Source organism: Thamnophis sirtalis, unplaced genomic scaffold (assembly GCF_051295495.1).
Source record: "Thamnophis sirtalis isolate CommonGarterSnake01/CBP01778 unplaced genomic scaffold, rThaSir2_p1.2 scaffold_4, whole genome shotgun sequence".
In the NCBI taxonomy this organism is placed as follows: domain Eukaryota; kingdom Metazoa; phylum Chordata; class Lepidosauria; order Squamata; family Natricidae; genus Thamnophis; species Thamnophis sirtalis.
Window position 1 is genome coordinate 49255711 of NW_028261384.1, and position 27364 is coordinate 49283074.

Genomic DNA, 27364 nt, shown 5'->3' on the forward strand with positions numbered 1-27364 from the left:
GATGTCCCAAATCCAGGCATGCCCTTTCCTGGGGTACTTCATTCTTTTGAAAAAAAGAAAATATTTCTAACTTAAAGTTGAACTGTGGGGTCCTTAGTGTTTTCTGGACTTGTTTTCTTGCAGATGTTTCATTACCAAACTAAGTCACATCATCAATGTTAGAAGGGAATAGGATTTGTTCTTATTTTATATACTAATGGCTTGCCCTGTCAGTATTTGTGGAAGTAATCTTGATGGTTCCTTGATTTGGCTATTGTTACTGTTAGCTTTTCTATCTGAGTTTGTGGTTCCTTGATTAGGATATTTACTTCTTTATTGTTGGTCTATGTTAATCTTGGTATTAATCTCGACTGATCTGGATGTTAGTTCAAAATTAAATTAAGATTATTTACCTTAAAAAAAAGGTGAATCACCATTATTTCTTTTATCACTTTTGGCAGAAACTATTGCATACTCCATATTTAGTGCAGACTCCTCCATCTCCACCAGCATAAAAGTAAAATAATAAAGTTGAGCTTCTAGCTGACAAGTCCAGGGTTATTTTACTGAGCTGAGAACTCCTGCTGATGAGGCAGCTTGATGATCCTTATTGTCCCTGTTCAGGCTCTCCTCCAAGAACCTAAGGCCTCAGTAGATCCCACTATATCAGCTGTATGCAAAAGATGACAAAGCTTTGACTCCTCATCTCTCCATTTCAACTGGAGCAAAAGTGTTAATAAAGCTCATGCTCTTAATAGAGCTTATTTTCTCACTTTGGTTCAATAGGAAGTAACCAAGCGATGAATGTGAATCAGCATGGGAACAAGGACAATTGAGAGTTGAGGTCACAGAGGAGACAAGGGGCAGGAGTTCAGATGTTAGCCTGCTGAAAACACTGATGCTCAATCTCACTCCAATATTGTATACTTTTCTGGATTTCTCCAAATTAAGTTTACCTATGACATCTTCCTCCTGATAACATTCCATCTTTTTATTTTCTTGGAATGACAAAGATTCATAGCAGTAATAGAGTCATCCAACCAGCCAAGGATGTAATGAATGAAGTGCAAAAGTCAGCATATGGAGTAGAAGATAAACTGAAACCAACCATCTGATTTAGCTATTTGTATTCTTGTATGAAGCAGCATTAATAAATATATGCAGGTCTTGGCGTATTCAGGTCTTTTCCTGTGTAAGATTGACAGTATCTTGGTGACATTTTGACAAGGTCACACTCGTCATCTTCAGGTTGGTGCCTTTGGCTTCGTGCTTGTGCGAGCAAAGTGTGATCGGAGCTGCCATTTTTTTATAAATATAGGTGGGTGGGTGTGGAATGTTGGCTTTGTTGCTTTAAATGGATTGGTTGGCTGTGTTGTCACATCTTGATTGGTTGATGGAATTGATGTTTGGTGAGGGTGATTGGTGATGGTGTCCTGTGTTGTTCTGGGTCCTGTGTTGGTTTTTGTGGCTGGGACTCGTTTATTGACTAGGGCTAGTTTCCAGATGTCTGGTAGGTGGGAGGTATTATCACATTTATTCATGTTGTGGGGATGTTTCTTTATTTCGATAGCTTCCATAATTATTCTCTTGTTGAAGTGTTCAGTTTTGGAGAGTAATTTGGTTTCTTCAAAATCAATTTCATGTCCTGTTGCTTTAAGGTGCTGGAAAAGGGAGGAAGCTTTTTCTTCTTTTCTACCTGCGTTCTTGTGTTCTGCGATGTGTGCATTTAGTTTGTCTAATGTATGTGGCTGGGCAGATTTTGCATGGTATTTCATAGACTCCTTGGTTTTCTAGCTGGATTTTGTCTTTGGGATTTCTTAAGATGTTGGCTATGTTTTTGGTCAATGCCGAAGGCTGTCTTGATATTGTGTTTGTGGAGATTTTTGCTGATTTTATCTGTGGTGTCTGATGGAAGGGAGGAGAGTGATGCCGTTGTCCTGTTCTGTGTCTCGGTTCTTGGTGGGGGGGTGTCTCCTTTTGGATTAGGTTGGTAATTGTGTTTCTTTGGAATCCACTGGAAATTAATATATTTGTGAGAGTGTGTAATTCAGTTTTCAGGTAGTCTTTGTCACCTAAGCGTTTGGTTCTGGAGATGAGGGTCTTGGCTACAGAGTGGATTTGTGCAGGGTGATGATGGGATTGTGTGTTTAAGTAGCAGTTGGTGTTTTTTCCCCCCAGTAGATAGTGTGTCCTAGGGAGCCATTGGGTTTTTTTGTAGATTAGGACGTCCAGAAAGGGAAGTTGGTTGTTAGCTTCTATTTCCATAGTAAATTGTATTTTGGAGTGTAGGCTGTTGAGGTGTGTGAGGAAGTTGTCCTATTTTTACTTCCCATGTGGCCAAATTATGACAGTGTCATCTACATATCTAAGCCAGAGTTTGTGTTTGTATTCAGATTTATCTAAGGCGTTGGTTTCAAAATGTTCCATGTATAGGTTTGCGATGACGAGTGAGAGGGGTGATCCCATAGGTGCTCCTTCTATCTGTTTGTATCTTTGTCCATTGTGGGTGAAGTATGCGTTGGTTAGGCAGTGGTTGGTCAGATCTAGGATATGCTTAGGGAGGGTTGTATTTGTTTTGGATAGCTGTTAAGGCTTCTTTAATAGGCACTTGGGTGAAGAGGGATGTGACATTGAAGCTCACGAGTAGGTCGCTGGGTTGTAGGTTTTGTTTCTTTATTGTTTCTATGAAGTGGAGAGAGTTTTGTACGTGTGAGGTAATGGATTCTGAGTAGGGCTGAAGTTGTTTGGCAAGAAATTTGACAAGATTCTGTAGAGGTGAGCCTATGGAGCTGACTACGGGTCTGAGTAGTGTTCCTTCTTTGTATATCTTGGGGAGGCCATAGAGCTTGGGGCATCTGGATGATTTCTCTCTGGGGATGATTCTTTGCTGGATCTCTTCACTGATGGGAGAGGCTTTTATTTTAGATTTGGTGTTTTTTTCCAGGTAGGTGGTGGGGTCTGTGTTTAGAGGTTTGTAAGCAGGATCTTGGAGTAGGTTGGATCATTTGGCTTGGTAGTCAGATGTGTTCATCACCACATGGCATTACCTTTGTCTACTGGGAGAATGATTATGTTGTTGCTTTCCTCAAGTTGGTGAGTGCTTTTTGTTCTTCTTTATGTAAGTTGCTTCTGGGTGGATTGCTGGAGCAGAGGATGTTGGTGACTTCAAGTCTGATTTTATTGGCTTCATCTGGGTTGATTTTGGTTAGGTAGCTTAAACCTCGCATATGATGTTTTCAGTGGGGATGCGTTTGGGGGCGACTGCAAAATCGAATCCTTTGGAAAGGACATTGGTTTCTGCTATGGTGAGGGTCCTGTCTGATATGTTATGTACTGTTTGTTTCATGAGTTGCTGTGCTATTTATAGAAAGACAACAGCTGCAATCACGCTTTGCTTGCACAAGCATGAAGCTGAAGGCACCAGCCTGAAGATGGCGAGTGGGACCTCATTGAAACATTGCCAAGATACTCTCAATCTTACACAGGAAAAGACCCAAATATGCCAAGACCTGCATTCACACACACACACACACAGACACACACACACACACACACACACACACACAGGTTGTCACTCAATTCCACTTAATTGGATTAAGGTAAAGAAGAACCTGAAGACGTTTATTTTCATTTTATACATACATAGATACATAGATACATACATACATACATACATACATACATAGATACATAGATACATACATACATACATACATACATACATACATACTGTGTGTGTATGTATGTGGTATATGTATGTATATATGTATGTATATGTATGTATGTATATATATGTATGTGTATGTATGTATGTATGTATGTATGTATCTATGTATGTATGTATGTATACAAGAGCCTGAAGGTTTTTTCTTTTTCCCCCCTTTCCTTTTTCTCTTTTTATGGTTATTTGGGATTATATTTATCCTCCATATAAGTGGATTAAGGTATAGAATAACCTGAAGATCTTGTATTTTTCAGCCATCATATAGTACCAATTGTTTGGAAATGAATAAAAAAGATAATGGCTATCGGCTCTTCAATACCAATTTCTTCCACTTCACCATCTGGAGGACAAAGATCAATGCAGACAAATGTTGCAACAGGAAAAAGAAAAGGAAGCGACATTGCAGATGATTATGCAAGGAATTCAAAAAATACAAATAAGAACAGAGAATATTGAAAGGAGAACAGAGAATATTGAATAAAGAACAGAGAATATTGAACAAAGAACAGAAAAACAGATGAAAAAATTGAGAATATCCACCAAATGATGATGAAATATGAGGACAGATTTCAAAAATTTGAAGAAAAAGATGAACAAAGTGATAAGAAAATTTGAGATATTGACAGCAGATTGAGCATGGTCGAAAAAGATAAGAGTGTTTATTAAGTAATTAATAAGGTGTTAATTACAGATAGTTGATACCAGAAGGTCTCATGTTTGTATGGCAAGGACAAAAATACAGAATAGATTCAATTGAGAAAGCAGAACTATTTAAGCAGAACATTTGAGAGGGAAAGAGGAGGAGACAGGAAAAGAAGAATCATTAATTGAATTTCAAGAGGAATGCTTATTAGTAACTGAAAAAGAAGAAGGTATGGTAGGAGGCATTGTGAAGCCCAAAGAACAACGAGAACTGAGATCTACTAGAGCAGTAAATCCTTCTTATAAAGTATAATATGGAAGAGAAAAAATTGATTACAGTTAATATAAATGGATTTAATTCAGCTACTAAAAGAAGGAAAACATTTCACAAATTAGAAAAACTAAAATTTAATATAATCTGCCTACAAGAAGTTAATATTAAAAAGCAACATGAACAAATATTGATACCGCCAAAACTAGGGAAAATATTTATGCCGTTGACACAATGTAAGAAAAGAGGAGTGGTTTTATATATTAAAGATACAATTTCAGCAAAACAAATTTATACAGATGATGATGGAAGAATCCTGATGGTGGAAATTATTGACAATAATATGAAAATACTTTTAATAATAATTCGTAATTTAATAAACTTATATGCCGCCCAATCCCGTAGGACTCTGGGCGGCTTACAAATACAAAGATAAAACAAAAAAAATAGGGGAAAGACGAGAACAATTTAAAAGGAGCACACCATACACTCGACTTAGCTGGGGACTGGACCTCATTCATGGGTCATCAGCAGTCCCAGGCCTGCCAGAACAGCCAGGTTTTGGTCACTTTTTGGAAGGCCACGAGAGTGGGAAGGGTCTGGATGTCTGCGGGAAGATCGTTCCACAGGGCCGGAGCAGCTACAGAAAAGACTCTCCCCCAAGGGGCCGCCAGCCAGCATTGTCTGGTTGACGGCACCTGGAGGAGGCCCAGCCTGTGAGTTCTTATCGGTCATTGGGAGGTATGCAGCAGGAGGCGGTCTTGCAGATATCCAGGTCCAAGGCCATGTAGGGCTTTAAAGGTAATAACCAGCACCTTGAAGCGCGTCCAGAGACCAATAGGGAGCCAGTGCAGCTCGCGGAGGATAGGTGTAACATGGGTGTATCGAGGTACACCTGATATCACTCGCGCGGCTGCATTCTGGACCAACTGTAGTCTCCGAACACTCTTCAAGGCAGCCCCATGTAGAGCGCATTGCAGTAATCGAGCCTTAAGGTGACGAGGGCATGAGTGTCCATTCGAAGTGCCTCCTGGTCCAGATAGGGCTGCAACTGGTACACCAGGCGAACCTGGGCAAAAGCCCCCCTGGTCACAGCTGACAGATGGTGTTCTAATGTCAGCTGCGGATCCAGGAGGACACCCAAGTTGCGGGCCCTCTCTGAGGGGTGGCACGGGGCGGACAGATACAGCTGGGTATCGTCTGCATATTGGTGGTATTTAATCCCGTGCTGGCGAATGATCTCACCCAGTGGCTTCATGTAGATGTTAGATAGGAGGGGGGGACAGGACCGAGCCCTGCGGCACCCCATATGTAAGGGGCCTAGGGGTCGACCTCTGTCCTCCAACCAACACTGACTGCGACCTGTCTGAGAGGTAAGAGGAGAACCACCACAAAATGGTGCCTCCCATTCCCACCTCTCCCAGTCGTCGCAGAAGGATACCATGGTCGATGGTATCGAAGGCCGCTGAGCGGTCAAGAAGCACCAGGATAGAGGAATGTCCTCTATCCCTGGCCCACCAGAGATCATCGGTCAGCGCGACCAAAGCAGTTTCAGTGGAGTAACCAGGCCAGAAACCCGACTGAAAGGGATCTAGATAGTCTGCTTCATCCAAGGACCGTCGGAGTTGAAAGGCCACCACCTTCTCAACAACCTTCCCAACAAAGGGGAGGTTGGAGACTGGATGATAGTTTTTAAGAATAGCTGGATCCAGAGAAGGTTTTTTAAGGAGGGGTCTCACCACTGCATCCTTTAAAGGCTGCGGGAAAGATCCCTCCTGTAGAGAGGTGTTAATAATCCTCTGGAGCCACCCTCGTGTAACCTCCCTGCTGGCCGAAACCAGCCAGGAGGGACACAGGTCCAGTAAGCAAGTGGAGGCACTCACCGCTCCCATGGCCTTGTCCACTTCCTCAGGAGTGACAAGCTGGAACTCCCTCCAAGAAATCCGATCAAGGCCCACCCTCCGCATCTCGGCAGGTACTGTCCAAGTGGAGTCCAGGTCCATCCGAATCTGAGCGACTTTGTCCGACAGAAACTGAACAAATTCCTCAGCTCTTCCCTGTAAGGGTTCCTCCGCATCCCTCCCTTTCAGGAGAGAGCAAGTTATCCTAAACGGGGCACCGGGCGAGATTCTGCAGATGCAATAAGAGCGGAAAAATGAGCACATTTTGCCGCCCGTATCGCCACTAAGTAAGTCCTAATAAAGGTTCTTAGCTGTGTTCGGTCAGATTCGGAGTTACTGGCCCTCCAACGTTGCTCTAGGCATCTCTTCTGGCGTTTCATCTCCCGGAGTTCCTCGGAAACCAAGGAGCCCTCCTGGATCCACTGCCACAGAGGGGCCGCAAAGGCGCAATCCGGTCAAGAGCCCCAGCTGCCGCTATATTCCAAGCAGCGACCAAGGACTCTGTCGGATTGTGGGCAAGGGAGTCAGGTATCTCCCCAAGCTCCGTCTGAAATCCCAATGGGTCCATCAGGCGCCTGGGGCGGAACCACTTAATCGGCTCCACCTTCCTGCAGTGGGGGAGTGGTTTCTGAAAATCCAGCCTCAGTAGCAATTTACGCTCCAAATGGCAATCAAGAAGAATTTTATAGAAAATTACACATAAAAATAATTGAATTGGATTATGTTAATATTTATATGATGGGAGACTTTAATGGAATAGTAGATGAGAAATTGGACTATAAAACACAGAAAACAATAAAGCAAAGTAGAAAGACTCTTCCAAAATCCTTTTTCAAAATGATATATGAAATAGACTTAAAAGATGCATGGAGAGAAAGAAATGCAAAAAATAGACAATATACTTTTTATTCAAATAGACACACATCATCATCTAGAATAGATATGATATGGATGTCAATGGAATTGATCTTCAACATACAGGAAATTGATATAGAAACAAGTACCTGGGCAGACCACAATCCAATGACAATTAAATGGAAAGGACAAAGGAGAAGATCTAGATGGACTTTAAACAATACTATATTAAAGGAAAAGGACTTTGTACAGAAAATGGAAAAAGAATTTGCTTTCTTTTTCAAAGAAAACAGAAAAGAGGACACATCAATGCAGAATTTTTGGGATACAATGAAGGCCTATGCTAGAGACCTGATAATAGATTACACACGGAAAAGAAACATCAAGAAAAGACAAACCTTTAAAACATTAGAGGATGATAACAAGAGACTTGAAAAAGAGCTACAGAAATCTCCACAAAAAGCATGTCAAAATAAAAATGGACACAATTAAACATAAAATGGGACTAATGGAAAAGGAGGAACTAGCACAAAAAATCAGAGGTGCTAAACAGAACTACTTTGAAGATGCAAATAAACCAGGTAGATGGTTAGTGTATAAACTGAAAAAAAGAAAGAGAATCAAGAAAAATAATGCAATTAATAGATGATCAAGGGCAAATTTGCCATGAAAATAGAGAAAAGAAAAATATTATACAAGATTACTATGGAAAAACTGTATGAACAAGAGCATATAGATGAGGGAAGAGTTAAACAATAATTACATAAATCGAATCTACACCAGATATCTAAAGAAACTGAAGTGATGTTAGAAGGGAATATAACAATGATGGAGTTAACGGAAGCACTTAAAAAACAAAATAATGGAAAGGCTCAAAGTCCGGATGGACTGCCAGCAGAATTTTCTAAGACACTACAGGAATCAGTGAATCTTCCATTGTTAGAAGTTATGAATGAAATCATGTTAAATATGAGGTTACCCAAATCATGGTCAGAAGCATACATTACACTTGTGCCAAAGGAGGAAATTGACCCACAACAAATTAAGAACTATAGAACTATTTCCCTGCTAATCTTCGCTTCAATATTGGCAGAAAGACTTAAAAGATAGTTAAATAACTTTATTCATCCTGATCAAAATGGGTTTCTGCCAAAGAGACAAATTAAAGATAATAGGAGAATAATTCTAAACATTTTGGAATGCTTCGAGGCTCATCCTGAAAAACAAATGGCTTTGATATTTCTGGATGCACAGAAAGCCTTTGACAACGTGAATTGGTGATTTATCTTATTACAGTTGGAGCAGATGGGCTTTGGCAAGAAATTTATTTAAGCCATAGAAGCTATATATCATAAACAAACAGCAAAAGTAATGGTAAATGAGAGATTCTATTGACATAAGGAAATGGACAAGACAAGGCTGCCCACAGTCACCTCTGTCGTTTGTGTTAACATTAGAAGTCTTAAATAGAAATATTAGAGAAGAAAAAGATATAAAAGGAATGAAAATTAAAAAGGAAGAATACAAACTGCAAGCATTCCTAGATGGCCTGATTTTCATTTTAGAGGATCCATTAGAAACAGCACTTAAATTGAGAAAAGATAGAGGAATATGGAAAAGTAGCAGGCCTGAAAATAAATAAAGATAAAATGAAGATCCTGACAAAGAATATGCTAGCAAGACAAAAGGAAGAATTGGTGGAAGCTTTGAAGATACAGGTCACGAATAAGGACAAGTATTTGAGGATATACTTGACAGCAAGATGCAGTACACTTAAAGAGAATAATTATCATAAATTTAAACAACAGATTGTGACAGACCTGTGAAATGGGAAAATTTACAGTTATCACTAATAGGAAGAATATTAATAATTAAGATGAATATACTACCTAGGATTTTATATTTGTTCCAGACAATTCCAATCAGATTAGGGAAATATTATTTTGAAGATCTAAATAAAATAGTGTTGAAGTATATTTGGCAGGGAAAGAAAGCGAGAATAAAATTAAAACTTGCAAGATGCTAGAACAAGAGGAGGATTTAGCCTGCCTAATTGGGAACAAGCTTGATGTGGATTAAGGAATGGATAATGCTGAGAAATTCTAGACTATTGACACTAGAAGGACATGACCTGTTGTTGGGATGGCATGCTTTCTTATGGTACAAGGGAATTAAAACACAGGGATACTTCAGAAGACATATATGTGAGGCTTTGTTATTAAGCTGGGAGAAGATTAAAACGCATCATTATTTTAAAATTCCAGTCTGGTTATCAACTATTGAAGCTTTTTCATATCCAATAACATATAAAAAGGAATGAAGAGTTAAATATGGTGAAATATTGAATGCTAAGGGTGAACTTAAAACTATGCAAGAACTGGAAGAACAAGGTTAAGGATGAATTTGTTTTCATATGTGCAAATATCTTCTAGATATGATAAAGATTTTAAAATAGAAGGCTTTTATGATAAATTGACTGATTCAGATAAAATCACCAATGAAAAGGTGATTAAAAATATATGGATACTTACTAGAGGTTAAGGTAGAGGAGGAACAAGTTAAAGAAACAATGATTGCTTGGGGGAAAAATTTTGGACATGGGATTGATTTAGAGAAATGGCAAAAATCATGGTCTCAAAATTATAAAACAACAATGTCAGCAGCATATAAAGAAAATGTGTATAAAACGTTTTACAGGTGGCACTTACCCCCGACAAGAATAGCAAGAATGTTTAAGAATAAATCTGAAAAATATTGTAAATGTCATCAGATACTGGGTTCATAATACCATATATGGTGGGCGTGTGCAGAAGCTAAAAGATACTGGACTAAAAATCACACATGGTTGGAAAAAATGATAGAAAAACATATAGACTTCAAACCAGAGATATTCTTATTGGGGATTTTACTGGAAACATATAGTAGAGAATTGAAATATCTGATTGTAAATATGTTAACAGCACTAGATTGTATTTGCAAAAATTGGAAAAACGAGAAAACACCAACACAAGAGGAAGTTATTCAGAAAATAATGGAAAGTGCCGAAATGAGCAAATTAACATTTGAAATCACAGAAGAAGAAGATAAACAATTTTATAAGATATGGGATTTATTTTATCAATAGTTAGATAAAAAAATATGGAAATAAAATATACTAGAGAATCTTACAATACAAGGATAATGGAATGATACAGAATATAATATAAAGATGTACTACCATTGGATGGATTTAGAAGGATGTAATGAAAATGCCATAATATAAATTAATTCAAAATTCAGAATATCTCGCATAAAATGAAGTAATAATAGATATAGTCAAATAAATAATAATTATTAATAATAATATATACATATATACTAGATTGATAATATGAGATTTTATATAAATTGTAAGTGAGGACTATGGAGAGAATGCACAAAAGTTTTGTAACCAGCTGACACACTGTATGTAACTGGAAGATGGTTTTATGTTTTATGTCTTGTTTGTGTTTGTTTGTCTAAAAAACCTTTTTTTAAAAAAAAAATGGCTGAAAATCAAGACCGAAATCAGCTGGCCTTGAATTGGCACACGCCTGTGCATTGGAGTTGACAGGGCAACACCTCACGTGCTTTCAGAAATGGCTCCGCATGCCATCTATAGGACTGATCAGTGGTCTCTAGGAACTGCAAATAGTTTTTGAAGCAGATATACAAACAAACACAAATCTCTCTTTCAGCTATCATCTGTCTGTCTGTCTCTCTAGCTAGATAGCATCTATCTAGCCCCCCTCTCCCTCCCTCCCTCCCTCCCTCCCCCCCCCCTCTCTCTCTCAGGGATTTGCAGACAGTCTCCAAGAATCAGACAAGGAAGGGAAACACAATCTGCAAGGTTTTACAAAAAGATAACTATTAATTTTTTTCTTTTTATGCCATACAGGAAAAAGACATATCACTTATATTGTTGTTGAAGAGGTCATTCAGCATATTAAGCATTGAATGTGAATCCATTCCATTGCTGGGAAAGGAGGTCTGGCCAAAAGAAAATGTGAAGAGAAATTTGGCACTTGATGCTATATAAATTCCTTTGAATAGGGTGAATGGGTAGGAAGAGAAGTTAAGGTAGAGAGATATGTAAAGATGAGAGATATCAGAATCCCCTTGGGGAAAATTCTGTACAGGATTTAAAGATTTTTACATTTGTTTATGTTTATGATTTGAAAGCAATCATGGACAAACCTTCATTGTAAGTCAAAAGTATTATCTGGATATTTCTTAAATAATGTGGAGAGAAATATGTTAAGCAAGTCTGATGCTTGCTTGATAAAGATAGATGTCTGGAGAGTTCAAGGTTGTTACTGAAGAGCTGAAATTCATGTTACTGATTATATTAACCAAGATGGAACAGGCTCTATGGTTAGACTAAATGGCTGTTTCCTTCCACAAAGTATGAGTGCCATCAAATTTAAAGGAGGCAATAATCAGACTTTTGTTAAGTAATTCTACCCTTCACCAAGTAGACCTGGAAAACTTTGGGTCAATCTCAAACAACTATCATCATGATCATCACCACTACCATTTTAATTGAGGTGCCTCAGTGGGTCATAACCTGCAAAGTCATCAGGTGACAAACTTCACTGAAAATTGATGCCAAAGGATAAGGCATCTCCATTCTCATCCCTGTCTCAAATTATCCATACCTTCTGGGACATGGGGAAGGTACTCTGTTTCTGCCACTTGAAAGCAAAATATACAAAACAAAGCTTCCAAAATTCTCCAGCAAGATATTTCATTAGGTTGACATTTCATAGTTACCTGTTGTGATTCAGCAGACGTCTTCTGTGAGTCTGTTCAGGATGCAAGATTAATTATGCAGCTGGGGCCCGTTAGGGGCATATTCTGGGGATAAAAGGACAGATGGTGCCACGCCCTAGTTGCAGGAGTCAACGTTCCTTGGTTCGTTCAACATTGATTGATCAGCAGTCGTGGTTTATGTAAGATACACTTGGAGAAGTGCTTTGTTTTCTGTAACCCTGATTCAAGGATACACTTGGAGAAGTGTAAGAGTTTTTGTTTGGTATTCTGTTATCTGGTCAGAGACTGTATTTATGTTATTTTTGGGCTTGCAGCCAGTTTGAGCCGAGAACTGATAAAGAGAGTTCCTTTTAAGTTGTTTGCCTGTCGTCTGTTTAACGAGCGGAGAAGTGGGGACAGAACAGATTGACTCCTGACTGACAAGCCTTCATTTCAGTAATTATGGAACAATTGATGGCTGAAAATAGACAAATGGCACAACAAATCACGATGTTGTCGGACCAAATTCAATAGTTGCAGAGAGCTGTAACCCCCCCCCCCCCAGCCAAGGAGGAAGTGCCCAGTAGCCATGCCAGATAAATATGATGGGGTCTGGCCATGTTTGCCATGTTTCTGGGACAATGCCAGCTGTTCCTGAGTTTGAGAGCGGAGGACTTTCCCACTGACCGGACGAAGGTGGGATTCATTATCAGTTTGCTCTCAGGTACAGCTGCCAGTTGGGCTACCCCCTTGTTAGTTCAGCAGAGCCCTTTGTTGGATGACTTCCAGGGCTTTTGCCAGTACTTCAAATGAATGTTTTACGATCCAATCAAGGGGGAAACATCTGCTAGAAGTCTGAAATCACTGCAGCAGGGGCGTGGTTCATTGCAGGACTATGTGACTGAATTCAGGCTATGTAGCCAGGATTCCACGTGGAATGAACCAGCTCTAATGGACACGTTCCAGGATGGATTGTCTGAGGCCTTGCAGGATGAACTGGCGAAGGTGGACAGGCCACCGACGTTCAACGCATTGGTCCACCTGTGCCTCAGGATAGACGCCCGGCTGCAGAGGCGAAAGCCTCGCCGTGTATTCCAGGAGACCACCAGCATGCCGGTTCATCAAGGGACTGCAGTGGACTGGGAGGAGCCCATGGAGTTGGGTGCTGTCAGACCTCGAGTGTCACGAACAGAGATGGACAGACGATGTGCTGAGGGATTGTGCTTCTACTGTGGGGATCTTGGACACCTGGCAGGGAGCTGCCCCAAGAAGAACAGAAGGGTTGCGCGGACTGCAGCCATATCTCAGCAACGCACTATCATGTCGGACAACCAGCACGTTGGTGCGGCCATGATACCCCGTTAGCACAAGATAGCATGCGTTCGGGGGGGATGGGTGGAGTCCCAGAGCGGATGCCCTGCCGAGTAAAGTAGAGAACTCTGACCCTGCGAACTTGCTTCCACCACAGACTGTTCTACCCGTTGCAGCCTGCGCTGCTGTTTGTCATCCCGTGAGCATGCAGTCTCTGATACGGGATGCACAGCGGGGTGATAACTGGATGGAGCAACGAAAGGCGGAAGTGGGGCCAGCGTCCCCATGGACTTTGGAAGGGGATCTTTTGAAGTGTCGGGGATGGCTCTATGTTCCCGCAGGGCACATCCGTCGACGAGTGCTCACACAGATTCATTGCGCGTCTGCGTCAAGACATTGGGGGTTTGTTTGGATGTTGCACCTGGCCTCCCGTCAATTTTGGTGTCCCCATCTGAAAAATGACGTGCGGAGGTGCGTGAAGTCATGTGCCCAGTGCCATTGGGCCAGGTCTACAAGGAGAACTCCGCCGAGATTCCAGCCTTTGTCGACTCCGGTCCCCGCAGCACTGGACTTTGTCTCTAGGTTCCCAGTGGGGTACCAGTGTCTTGGACCGTGTTTTGGGGAGGCTGTCACCAACCTTTCTGGGCCGCACCCTGATCATCGAAACCGGGGGAAGGGCTCTGCGGGAGGGGATTGCGTGGTGGCTCAGCAGTAGTTGGTAGAGCTGCCGTCAACCTCCAATGGAAGGGGGGTTGGTGGGTCGGCCTTGCAGAGGGTGGAGGACCCTGGACAGGGTGTTAAGGCTCAGCCGAAGCTGGTAGAGCTGCCATCAACCTCCGACGGTAGGGAGGCTGGTGGGTCGGCCTTGCAGAGGGTGGAGGACCCTGGACAGGGTGTTAAGGCTCGGCCAAAGCTGGTAGAGGTGCCATCAACCTCTGAAGGTAGAGGGGCTGGTGGGTCGGCCTTGCAGAGGGTGGAGGACCCTGGACAGGGTGTTAAGGCTCGGCCGAAGCTGGTAGAGATGCCATCAACCTCCGATGGTAGGGGGCTGGTGGGTCGGCCTTGCGGAGGGTGGATGACCCTGGACAGGATGTCGACGCCATGAAGGGCGGAAGGAAACATGGTGGCCACTGGATACCTAAGGAGTTCCGACTCAAGGGGGCTATGCCTCCAGAGGTTTGGGACTCATGAAAAAGGCACCACAGGAAATGGGTGCGGGTCTTCTTGTGGACACGTCATTCCCACCGCATCCAGACCATCGGAACCCGGGGAAAGGGCCCTGTGGTGGGGGATAGTGTTGTGACTCAGCAGACGTCTTCTGTGAGTCTATTCAGGATGCAAGATTAATTATGCATCTGGGGCTCATTAGGGGCATATTCTGGGGATAAAAGGACGGATGGTGCCACGCCCTAGTTGCAGGAGTCAACGTTCCTTGATTCGTTCAACATTGATTGATCAGCAGTCATGGTTTATGTAAGATACACTTGGAGAAGTGCTTTGTTTTCTGTAACCCTGATTCAAGGATACACTTAGAGGAAGTGCATTGCGTTGTAAGAGTTTTTGTTTGGTATTCTGTTATCTGGTCAGAGACTGTATTTATGTTATTTTTGGGCTCGCAGCCAGTTTGAGCTGAGAACTGATAAAGAGAGTTCCTTTTAAGTTGTTTGCCTGTCATCTGTTTAACGAGCGGAGAAGGGGGGACAGAACAGTTACCCTTGTTCTTTCTGTACATTTTGGATTGAAGGATTAGAGATGGAGCAAGGTTTAAAGGAAAATTAAATATTGCTATCACTGCTAGAAAACACATAATTCATTGGCTTCTTAGAAAAAAGGAAGTATCCATACTCTTTCCTGTGCAACAGGCCCCAATGACAGAAAATGAACAAACTCTGGGAAAAAGTAATATGTGGCCATGAAAGAAGGGTGGTTTTGTGGTGTTGGAAGAAATATCCATCTGGTTCAGTCCCAAGCTGGGAGAAAGACACTGGAAATATGGAGGCTGATTGGAAAGATGGTTTAATGATGAACAGAACCACCAGCGTTTATGGTTCTGGTGCAGCTGACAAAATGGAGTTGAGAGTAGAGGAGAGTTATTCCTTACTTCGGCTTTATATTTGAGCTTCCTGTTCACGTGCAAGAACATGTCCTTTAATATTCTATTGGCTGTTGTCAGATTACTATGGGGTCGTGTAGGGGTTGTGTATGGCTGGCGCTAAAGGCAAAAAAGGAAATGCAAATCCTAGGTGCTTAACTGAGCTAATCTGGCTTATTGTTTATCTGAGCTCCCAGGTGAAGTTTGGACTGCTCTGGGGGTCACATAATGAAGGGGCTTATGTTCTGAAATGGAGTTGGGCAATTCTTATTGCCCAACTCTTTAATGGCTTTCATCCTGTCTTGGATCTTGGGTGAGGGGCTGCTTCTAATCCTACCCTTCTGCCTTTTTCAGACTTTGCTGCAGAGAGTTTCAAAATATCCTATCTTGAATAGATTTCTGCCTGCAGTATTTGCTTTGCTATGAATAGTGCTAGCTAGATACCTGTCTTCCTCTTTCAATAAGATCTTTATCTCTTAAGTGTTGGCATCTGCTGTGGGCTATTAAGAAAGTCTTGAGGCCTGCTTCCTGCTTCTAAAACATGTTTCTTCCTTTCTCCTTTAAGAAAATATAATATTTTGCCCTTTTTAATATTTCTCAAAATATTTCATTCTTTTAGGAAGGGGGGGCTTTCCATGGGGGATTTTTTTTTAAAAAAAGAAGTCCAATGATGTTAGGCAGCATTTCAATTTGTACTATGAACTTTCACCTACAAATTGTCAAATATTGATTGAACAAACTTTTACACTTATAGTGTGTTTCATGCAATATGGCATATATGATAGGATAGGAACTGGAATATTCTATGCTGAATTCAGCTATTAATTTTATTTAGAAAAATGATGGCAGGAATGCTTCTGTGAAACAGGTATAGTCATCAAGTTTTCAAGATCCCAGGTTAAAAAACTAAACTGCTTTTAACTGCTGTGTCCTACAATCAGACCTCCCATCTTAATACATTACAGTATGCCTGCATTATGGAGGAAAGTATATTTTTCATTCATGGTTTGCCTTTTGTTGTCACATACCACTGCTGCACATGCTGCTAAGGACTGTATCTGTCAAGTATTGTCATTAGACAGAGAGGATATAAAAAAGATTTCAGTGAATGAATGAGAGAAGGAAAGCAGTGACATAAGCCACATGTCCTCTCTTTGTCCTGTAATGGTAAATAATAGGTCAACAGCATAGTTCTACCATCATATGTCCTTGATTATGTTACACCCATTCCTTCTTAATTCTCATCCCCTGCTGACCAGAATGTATTTATCAATGCAATTATTATATCATTGTTGCTCCTAATCCCGCTCAAAACACTTTAATGCCTCCCCCTCCCTATAATGGATATATCTTCAATAGCATCTTTTCTCAACTGCAACCACAGGCTATTATTAGATTGAAGGTGGTGTGTGTGAGAGATCAGTTCCTTTGAGGACAAATATGTTCTAAGAAAATCTGCACTAAGAATTAAGTGCACAGAAGTTTTCATAGCTGATTGATGCTTTCCTTCATGATTTTAGCTTTTAAAGACACAAAACAATATCTTTTAAAGGCTTTATGATAATTGAAATAAACAACAGTGCAATTTAGTTAGTTTTCCCCATTTACTAAGTGATAATTTATGTAATGGTCTTGCATTCTTACATTTGTTGCTTGCTAAGGATTTCTATTTAAATGTATATAATAAGATAGTGAGATGACTGAAAGTTTTGTTCAAAATTCTGTTTTCTTCACAAAATATGCTGCTACTTCTATTGACCAAGTTATAGTCTTCATAACTGTTCTTGTTCTGATCGATTGTCAGACTCCCATGGGGCCATGCAGGGGTAACTTTGTAGGTTGTGTTTTGAATCTCAAGTTTGGTTGAGCCTTGCTGGGTGATGATGTAATGAAAAGGCTTTGAGCAATTCCTACTATGGCTCTGCTTGAAGGTGGTAGATGCTTGTTATGTAGAATAAACTGGCCCAAGCCTTAATAGCCCTTTGACAAAGTTGGGGAGGGGGGCTGAGTTTCTGCCTCCCATTTAGGAGAAATATTCTACTCTCTTAATATTTCCTAAAATATCTCATTTTCCTAGGAGAGATGTGGGCACTAACTTCTCACGTTAGTTTAGGGCAGAGTATGACTTACTCAGTACCTTATTTGCATGCCAGTGGAATTCCATTATAAAGCAGCCAACTTAGAAATGCAATTTGGGTAAGGATGCGAGTTGTTCTAATATCCTATTTTCACCCTAACCTTCCTCCTTTGTAATTTTTTTTTAAACAAGCTCCTAAAACCAATCCTTTTTAGTGGCATCCCAGAGTCAGTGGGCAACCTGAACCTGGGAGGCTAGTTACAGTCCCTATCTCTTCAAGCCTAGCTTATCTCTAGTTTAGGGACTGGCATGTCCTAAACTGGCCCTGGGAATTTAGCATATGACTTCATCTTAGAAGCCACCCCTGCAATGTCAAGTACAATAATTCTAATCTCTACCATTATCACCAAGGATGTTCTGAAGAGCTAGTGAACATATTTGTTCTGTCGTTCTCTTTGCATCTAATTAATACTATTGCATAATGTCTTATCATGATTTTCAAGCCATACTGAGAAATAATGCAGTGTTAGTTTTGCAATTTAGTATACAGAGTACTGTAGAAGCAGGAACATGGTCAGGAGGAGCAATTAATCTACTATTATTGGGCAAAGAAAGTGGGCATTGCTTGTTACATGCCCATTGCCATATTTTTGTATGTATGGTTCTATACAGCTGAAAGTCAGTCCTGGCAGAATGCCAAATTGGATAAAGCTCCTACCATTAACCCTTAGAAACCAAACTGTTAGGGAAATGTGTTGTTAGTTCCCTGGCTTCAAGACCTTCTGAAGTTTGATTTCCTTGATAGAGATCATCTGATCATGGATAGCATCTCTTCCCAATATCCAAGGATTCTCTTTCCTCTTGCCCAACACACAGATATTAGGCAAGATCCATCTCAACAATCTGAGATTTGACCATACAGTTATAGCTACCAACTTCCCCACATTCCCAAATGCTCTTGCATTGAGATGTGACATTTGGATAAGACAAAAGTATGTTTCTTTTAGTTTATGGATGAATTCAGACAACAAGATTAACCTGATTATAGGATTACTCAATACTTGCATTTGTAGACAAACACTCGCCACCTCTTGTGCTGGTTACACCCATTGCCCTGGATTTATTTTTGGGATAGCCTTATTTTGGGGGAAACACAGCAAGTTATTAACCAGGCTATTTAAGAGTGTTCTATAAACATGGTTTAATCATTGTATACTCCAACCATCTGGAGAGCATTAAAGAAGTTCACTAGAAACAATGGTCTGGGGCAACTTGAATTCAGTGAGGAGATTTCTGAATATACATGCATAAAATATAGGACTAACTTTAATTTTAACAAACAGTATCTTTGCAAGAGTCACCTTGTAGAGGAGATGGATGGCATGAAAATTTAATAAATAATACAATTTAATAAATAAAATGAAATAAAAATGTTATTTCTAAAGTCAAATGAAAATGGTTTTCTGAAATTAAATGAACATGTGATATTCACTTCTTATTGTATATTAGCAACTCTAAAAAATATTTTTGCATCACTATCCATGGGGCTCAACTTTCTGAGCTAACACACATTAAAAATCTTCCAGTAAAATGATCCAACTGAGTATAGCTAAACCACTAAGCGAACAATCCACTCTGCCATCAAACAAAAAAAATTATTAGCATCCATTATATACCTACTTTCATTAAAATAATAAAGGAAAATTCAAATTTTCACAACTATAATGCAACTGTTGACTAAACTTTACTGTAAGTTTAGAATGCCTTCCTTATCCTTCCTCAAACCATGTTGGCATTGTTTTACTCATGTTTGCAAAGCTTCATGAAAATGCCACTGCTTTTTATACACTTCATCCTACTGTTATTCTAGTTATTAGTTTTTCTCCATACTGTCTTGTATTTATAGCAATAACAGTTAGACTTATATACAGCCCTCTCTAAGCAGTTTACAGAGTCAGCATATTGCCCCCGCAGTCTGGGTCCTCATTTCACCCACCTCGGAAGGATGGAAGCCTGAGCCAACCTTGAGCCAGTGAGATTTGAACCGCTGAAGTGCAGATAACAGTCAGCTGAAGTGGCCTGCAGTACTGCACCCTAACTACTGCGCCACCTCGGCTCTATTTATCTTGTGTTTGGATAGAGTTTCATTTGTGAAGGTGGGAGTTTCTCCTCATGAAAAAAGGCATGTTTTAGTTTGCTCTTCAAATTCGGTTTGCTATTCAAATGATGCCCTCACTGGTGTCCCAGATATTACAAATACAGACAAGGGCATAAACCAGTCTACCAAATTCTAACCAGCAAGTTTGGAATATTTCTGTCATACAATGTTGCATCTTTAAATCTGATTATATATTAATCCCAGTTTTGGCATTTGACCTGTTGAATTGTGCTCTACATAAATACTTTATTTAGAGCAATTATCATGTCCTGCGCCAAGGAAATACAAAATGAAAATATGTTTGTGAATTTATCTTTAGAATCTATAAGCACATATAGTTTTTCAACATTAATCAATTATGTTTATAGATTTCAATAATGCTAAATTCATAGAATGAATTTAAGGTATTTATGTACATTATCTCATTTAGGAAACAAAAGCGGAAGAGTGATGCAAAATACTTTGCTCCCCAAAATGTGGGAGGAAGGAATAAAAAATAAAATAATTCTTTGCAACAGTGCAATGGAAGCCCTGCCCCATGGTTGTCATGGACGCCATCTTGTCTTTCGGACCTCTATTAAGTACCCCCTTACTTTACATTGGATAAACCTTTAACCTGGACCTGCACTTTTAAAATAGAATTATTGTTTTATCAAAAACTTTTATGAGCAAATCAATAATATTATTAATAATGACAACAACTGAACTGGAATTTTCATTCTGATTTATGTGTATTTCTAGATATTGGAAGAATGGTAAAAATTTAAAGATATATTAAATCTGTCAGAGACTTCAACATCTTAATTTGTTTTCATTCAGCAACACAATGTGGCAGAAAATCTTTGTTGTTGCCTGGCAATTTGAATGTTGTAAGCAACAATCTGGGAATAGGAAATTCCAGGATTCTACGGACCCATGGAGTGTCCATTTCTACCTGCGGATGTTAGCTGGACATGCATTGATTTCATACTATTTAAAATTTGAATTTGAAGAGTAGCAGAATGCAAGATAATCTGTACTACTGTATGTAACAGACATAGCTCTTTTCTGCATTAGAGAGAGCTTCCAAGGTGTTCTGGGGAAAAAAAACAGGTGAGGACATATATTGTCTCCCAACATCTCCTGCCTGAGCTAGTCCTACATAGGAAAATAATGGAAGATCTACAATATTTGGTATACAGTATATTGTTACAGAACTCATGATGATCCTCCTTCATCCCATTCCAAGTGCTGATGATCCACTGAACAACTGGGTGGGGGAATAGATATTATCTGGAAAAATAAAAAGTAACCGAAATTAATTTCAATAGAAATAAATAAGCAATCATTTTCTAGTGTTCATGAATGCTTTATATAAAACCACATATTTGTTCAAGTCACTGTCTTTATCCCTAGGGCTAAAGGAATAATCAGCATTCCACCAACAAAAAGTTATTGTAGAGGTGTAAAAGCATAGAACCCAGGAACCAAATGATCAAGGCTTCAGAATAATTTCTTTATGATAAAAATTAAAGCATTTATGGCATTTTTACTTAGAAAAAGGGTCAGTAGGGAATTTACAAAACTTTAGGTAGTCCTCATTTAGTAATTGCAGATATGACACTGATGAAAATAAATTTATAACCAATCTTCACATTTAGGACCTTCAAAGGACTCCTATAAAGTCCTTTTGTAGGAAGTTATCACCCAGCCCTCTCCCAGAGAAACGAAATATCCTAGGAAATATTGAAAAGACAGAATATTTTTCTGGATTGAATCTGTGGGTGGACTTTACCTGGTCTTTAACCATTTGGATATAAGTTTTAAAGGGGTTTTGAGTTTAAGCTCAAAGGCTGCTTGGAAAGAAGGTGAGTACCTCTAAATTTTAATTCTCTAAAATTTAATTTTAAAGCATGGCAAAGCATGGAAAATATGTGTATGCCTGCATGTGTGTGAGTGATGATGAAATCTTTCTCTCAATCACAGCTGGATCTTGGTTCCTCTGTGTGTTTTACCAAGAGAGCCTGGAAAGTATTAGGGTCAGGCCAGAGCACAGGACCTTCTGTTAGGGAAAGGAGAGTGTGTGTGAAAATGGATGCAAAAGTGAATGAAAATGTGTTGTTGCTGAGGCTTTCGTCCTGTGAAAACAAAAAAAGCAAAGGCCCATGGTATATGGAAAAGATTAGAGGTGCCTGGTACTAACTGCAGAGGGGCAGAAGTCCTCAAGGATTACTTTTTTGATCCTCAAAACTCAGGTGATTCCCTGAGAGGAGAGGCCGAATACTTCATGGGGGAATCAAAGTCCTTCCCAGAATCTTTTTTTCCCCTGAAACTTACAGTGTGTGGTCACCCGGCAGTGACATGCAGTCAGGGGAGGCAGGGTATCACCACTGTCATCATGAAAAGAAAAGAAAATTCAAAGGAAAAAGGCTGAGGTAGTTGCTGCCAGAGTCACTGTGGATGACTCTGCTTAGTGCTTAACTGTTTAAAAAAGCCTCTAAAAGAAGTGCCCTCTGCAGGAGGAGGCGAGAGAACCACGTGCCTCATTTAGTCTATCTTTATGATCACTTGAGCAGAGTTAAGCAAGGGTTAAAAGCCGAAAAATTCCTTATGTAGATGAGGTACATGGTTCTCTCGCGTCCTCCTATAGAGGGCACTTTTTAGAGGCTTTTTAAAAACAGCTAAGCAGAGTCATCCATTGGAGGCTCAGGCAGCAGCTAACCCAGCCTGACTTCAGCAGCTCTTGCCTTTATCTTTTTACATTTTCTACATTTTCATCATGGCAGACAAGAGCAGAGTTGAAATCCTCTGTGAAACAGCTGGAAAAGGTATGTGGGTCGGAGGGAGGAATTCAAAATTATTGTAATTTGTAAGTAATTGTAATTTGTATTATTGCAAGTAATTTGTGTGTGTGTGCGTGCGTGTGTGTGTGTCTGTGTGTTTTACCTGTCTCTGCTGGAGCACGGGCTGGCATTTTATTTTTTAAAGCCCTGCTGTTGCATCTGCCATAGAGCGGGACGCGTCGGGGCTTCAGGGGCAGCTTTCAGAAAGCCACGCCATAGAGCAGGATGCGTCGGGACATGAAAGAAAGGACCCTGAAATAGACAAGTAAAGACCTAAAGACTCTCTTCTATCCCCAGAAGACAGCTGTAAAGACTATGAGGGAGGGTGGAAATTTATTGTAAAGTTTTCGTTCTTTGCCTCCTTCACAGAAATTCATTGTAAGGTTTTCTTTCTTGTCTCATTTATTTTGTAATAAGTTTAATGTATTCATGTAAGAATTGTATTTGAGAATGGTTAGCACAGCAAGTTCTAAACACCTTAGATTTCTATCTAGTGGACAGAAATTTTGTCCAAAATGTCTGTATTTTCTGTATTGTAGAAGCAGCGCATACACGCACACACACAGAGAGAGAGAGAGAGAGAGAGAGGGAGGGGGAGGGAGGGGAGGGGGGGAGAGAGGGGGAGAGACTTCAGGATTTCTTTTAGCTTTTTGGTTGTATTTTAACAATTAGTAATTAACAAATGCTACGGAAGTCCCAACAAAGCTAAAGCAAGCTATAAACTACAAACCACAAGCTAATACTGCCATCTAGTGGACTTGAACTTTGTTATCAAAATCCCTCCTGTAATGCATTTCAAACCAGTATTTACGCAGCTGGATTTTTGCTAGACAAAACAGCAGAGCTGAGAATGACCTTGGAAATACTTTTATCTTAGGGGGGGGGGGGGAAGAGTCCGAAAAAACCATTTGTTTTAGCTTGTTGGCATCCTTTCATCTCTCAATACCATTCTCACACCATCTGCTGTGGAGATATTGACATTGATTTTTTCTTTTTTGATCATCCTTATTGACTTTTTGATTTTTTACACCTTTTTCTGTTTTGATCATTTCTTTTAACTTTTGGATCATTCTTTTTGACCCTTTGACTATTTACACCTTTTTTTTCTTTCTCTCTTTCCCACGTGTAGCTGAAGCAGCTCTCCTTTTCTTTTTGGAGGGGGGGGTTCTTTATATATATATATATATATATATACATACACACACACACACACACATACACACACCTTCCTTTGTATTCTCTTTGTATTTCTTTCTTTTCTGAAAAAATTGGGACATCAATAGATAGCTCAATTTAAATCTTGAACAAAATAGTTGGAAGAGTCCTTTTTTTTCCTTTCTTTTTTTCCCCTTCTCTCTTTTCCTTTTTCTCTCCCTCCCTTTCCTCATCCCTGCCTCTTCTCCCTTGTGTACCCTACGTACTTCATCCATTGTATTTATAACCTTCCACCCTCTAATACTAATTGGCCATGAGTAGAAAAGCAGTTGCTTTTGGCTCTACATCAACCTCTGCCTCCTCACCTGCAGGAGGCCAGAGGACAACACAGACAATGCCCCAGCATGAAAAAGAGAAGGAAGCAAATTTTGAAATACTTATGCAAATGATGCAAAAAATGCAAGCAGGAATTGACAGTAAAGATAGCAAATTAGACACCCTTGTAAAGAAGGTTGAGAGTATGGGGAAAAAATGGAGGTAATGGAACAACAAAATCAAAGCATAGTGCAAAAAGTTGATAAAATGGAAGGGAAAGTTGAAAGCATGCACAACTGGATGTTGAAATACGAAGACAGGATTCAAAAAATTGAAAACAAAATCCAAAAAGGAGAGAAGAAAACTGAGAAGCTAGAGACCAGACTAAGTGATGTAGAAAGAGAGAGCAGTGGAATATTAAGATGGGAGATGGATAGGTCAGAATTCTTTTTAAGATTTCAAAACATAGAAGAAGATAAAGGAGAGGACTTAGTTCAGATAATTTCAAATATTTTGATAGACGTTCTGGAGATGTCCCAGGACAAAATAATAGAAAATATAGACGAAAGTTTTAGAGTATACACAAGATATGCAATGAGAAATGCTCTCCCAAGGGAAGTGCATGTAAGATTTACTAAGAAAACAATTAAATCACAAATCTTACAGAAATTGAGAGATAGAAAATTAGAATATAAAGGTAAGGAGATTGTAGTTCTCAAACAAATTCCGAGAGAGGTGAGAGAGAGGAGAAGAGAATACCAATTTCTGACTAAAGTATTGATAAAAAGGTGTTAATTACAGATGGCTCATACCGGAAGGTTTACTATGTACATGGCAAGGACAAAGACACAGGATAGATACAATTGAGAAGGCAGAAGCTTTCTATGAAGAATACTTTAGAGAAATGGCTGAGAAAGCTGGGAAAGACGACTCAGCGGTACAAATATTGGAACCACCTGCAACCGCGACCGAAAAAATAGAAGGAGCAGTAGGTGGAAGTGAGAAAGAAGGGGCGACGGGGAATGGAAGCCGTAAAGAAAAACGAGAACCCAGATCTACTAGAACGATAAATCCTGTATATAAAGTATAAACATGGAAGAAAAATGATTACAATTAACATTAATGGACTTAATTTGGTAATTAAAAGAAAGAAAATATTTTATAAACTAGAGAAATTACAACTTGACATAATTTGCTTACAAGAAGTACATATCCAAAAGAAATATGATTACTTATTAACTCAACCAAAGCTTGGGAAAATGTTTTCATCATTGGTGAATTGCAAGAAAAGAGGAGTGGTCTTTTATATTAAAGGCAACATCCCAGCAAAACTAGTCTATGCAGAGGAAGAGGGAAGAATTTTGATGGTGGAAATTATGGATACCAAAAAAACGCTCCTAATTGGAATCTATGCCCCCAACTAAAAACAGATGAATTTTACAAAAAACTACACAAAAAAGTTTTGGAACTAGACTATGCTGATATTTGTATGATGGGAGACTTTAATGGCATTGTGAATCAAAATATGGACTATAAAACACATAAAACAAAAAAAATTAAACAGGAAGCCTCTGCCGAAATCCTTTTTTAGGATGACAGATGAAGTAAATCTAAAAGATATATGGAGAGAAAGAAATGCTAAAAAAGAACAATACACCTTCTACTCAAACAGACATTCTTCATTTTCTAGAATAGATATGATATGGGTCTCAGCGGAGTTGAGCTCCAACATAAAAGAAATTGAGATTGGAGCAAGTACCTGGGCGGACCACAATCCAATTTTAATTAAATGGAAAGGCCAAAGGGCAAGACCTAGATGGACACTAAATAACACTATATTGAAAGAAAAAGAGTTTGTACAAAAAATGGAAAAAGAGCTAGTCCTCTTCCTTAAAGAAAATAGGAAAGAAGATACATCGTTGCAGAATCTCTGGGATACAATGAAGGCTGTTATCAGAGGTTTGACAATAGACTACACAAGGAAGAGAAACTTAAAGAAAAGACAAATGCATAAAGCTTTAGATAACGACTATAAAATACTTGAAAGAGAACTACAGAGAGCACCACAAAAAAAAGATGTCAAAATAAAAATGGACATAATTAAACACAAAATGGACCTATTAGAAAAGGAAGAACTGGCACAAAAAATTAGAGGTGCCAAACAGAATTATTTTGAAAATGCGAATAAGCCAGGCAGGTGGTTAGCATATAAGATGAAAAAAGAGAGAGAAACAAAGAAAATAGTCCAACTAAGAGATAAGCAAGGAGAAATTTAGTATGGAAATATTGAGAAAAAAATATTATACAAGACTATTATGCTAAACTCTATGAACAAGAGAAGGTGGAGCAGGGATGAGTTAAAAAGTACTTACAAGATGCCAATCTCCCCCAGGTACCAGATGAAACTAGAACAATGTTAGAAAGTAAAATAACAATGATGGAACTAACAGAGGCACTTAAAAAACAAAACAACGGGAAAGCTCCAGGACCAGATGGACTACCAGTGGAATTCTACAGAACATTTGAAAAAACACTGACCTTCCCACTCCTACAAGTCATGAATGAAGTGATGTCTGAGAGCAAAATACCGAAGTCATGGTCAGAAGCGTATATCACACTACTACCCAAGGAAGAGACTGATCTAACACAAATCAAGAATTATAGACCAATCTCCTTATTAAATTCAGACTACAAGCTATTTGCATCTATACTAGCTGAGAGACTTAAAAAATATTTAAATGGCTTCATCCACTCAGATCAAAATGGCTTCTTACCTAAAAGACAAATTAAAGACAACATGAGAATGATTTTGAATACCTTGGAATACTATGAGGCCCATCCTGAAAAGCAAATGGCACTGATGTTCCTCAATGCGCAGAAAGCCTTTGACAATGTGAATTGGCAATTTATGTTTTTGCAACTGGAGCAGATGAATTTTGGCAAGAAATTCACTCAAACTATACGAATGATATATCAGAAAAAAACAGCAAAGATAATGGTAAATGGAGAACTAACAGATCCGATTGAAATAAAGAGAGGTACGAGACAAGGCTGCCCACTATCACCACTACTTTTTGTCCTAACACTAAAGGTCTTAAACAGAGAGATCAGAGAAGAAGAAGAAATAAGAGGAATGAAAATTAAGAGAGAAGAGTATAAATTACAAGCGTTTGCAGACGACTTAGTTTTTATTCTTGAAGATCCATTAGAAACAGCACCCAAATTGCTAGAAAGAATAGAGGAATATGGAGAAGTAGCAGGCTTGAAAATAAACAAAGATAAAACAAAGATC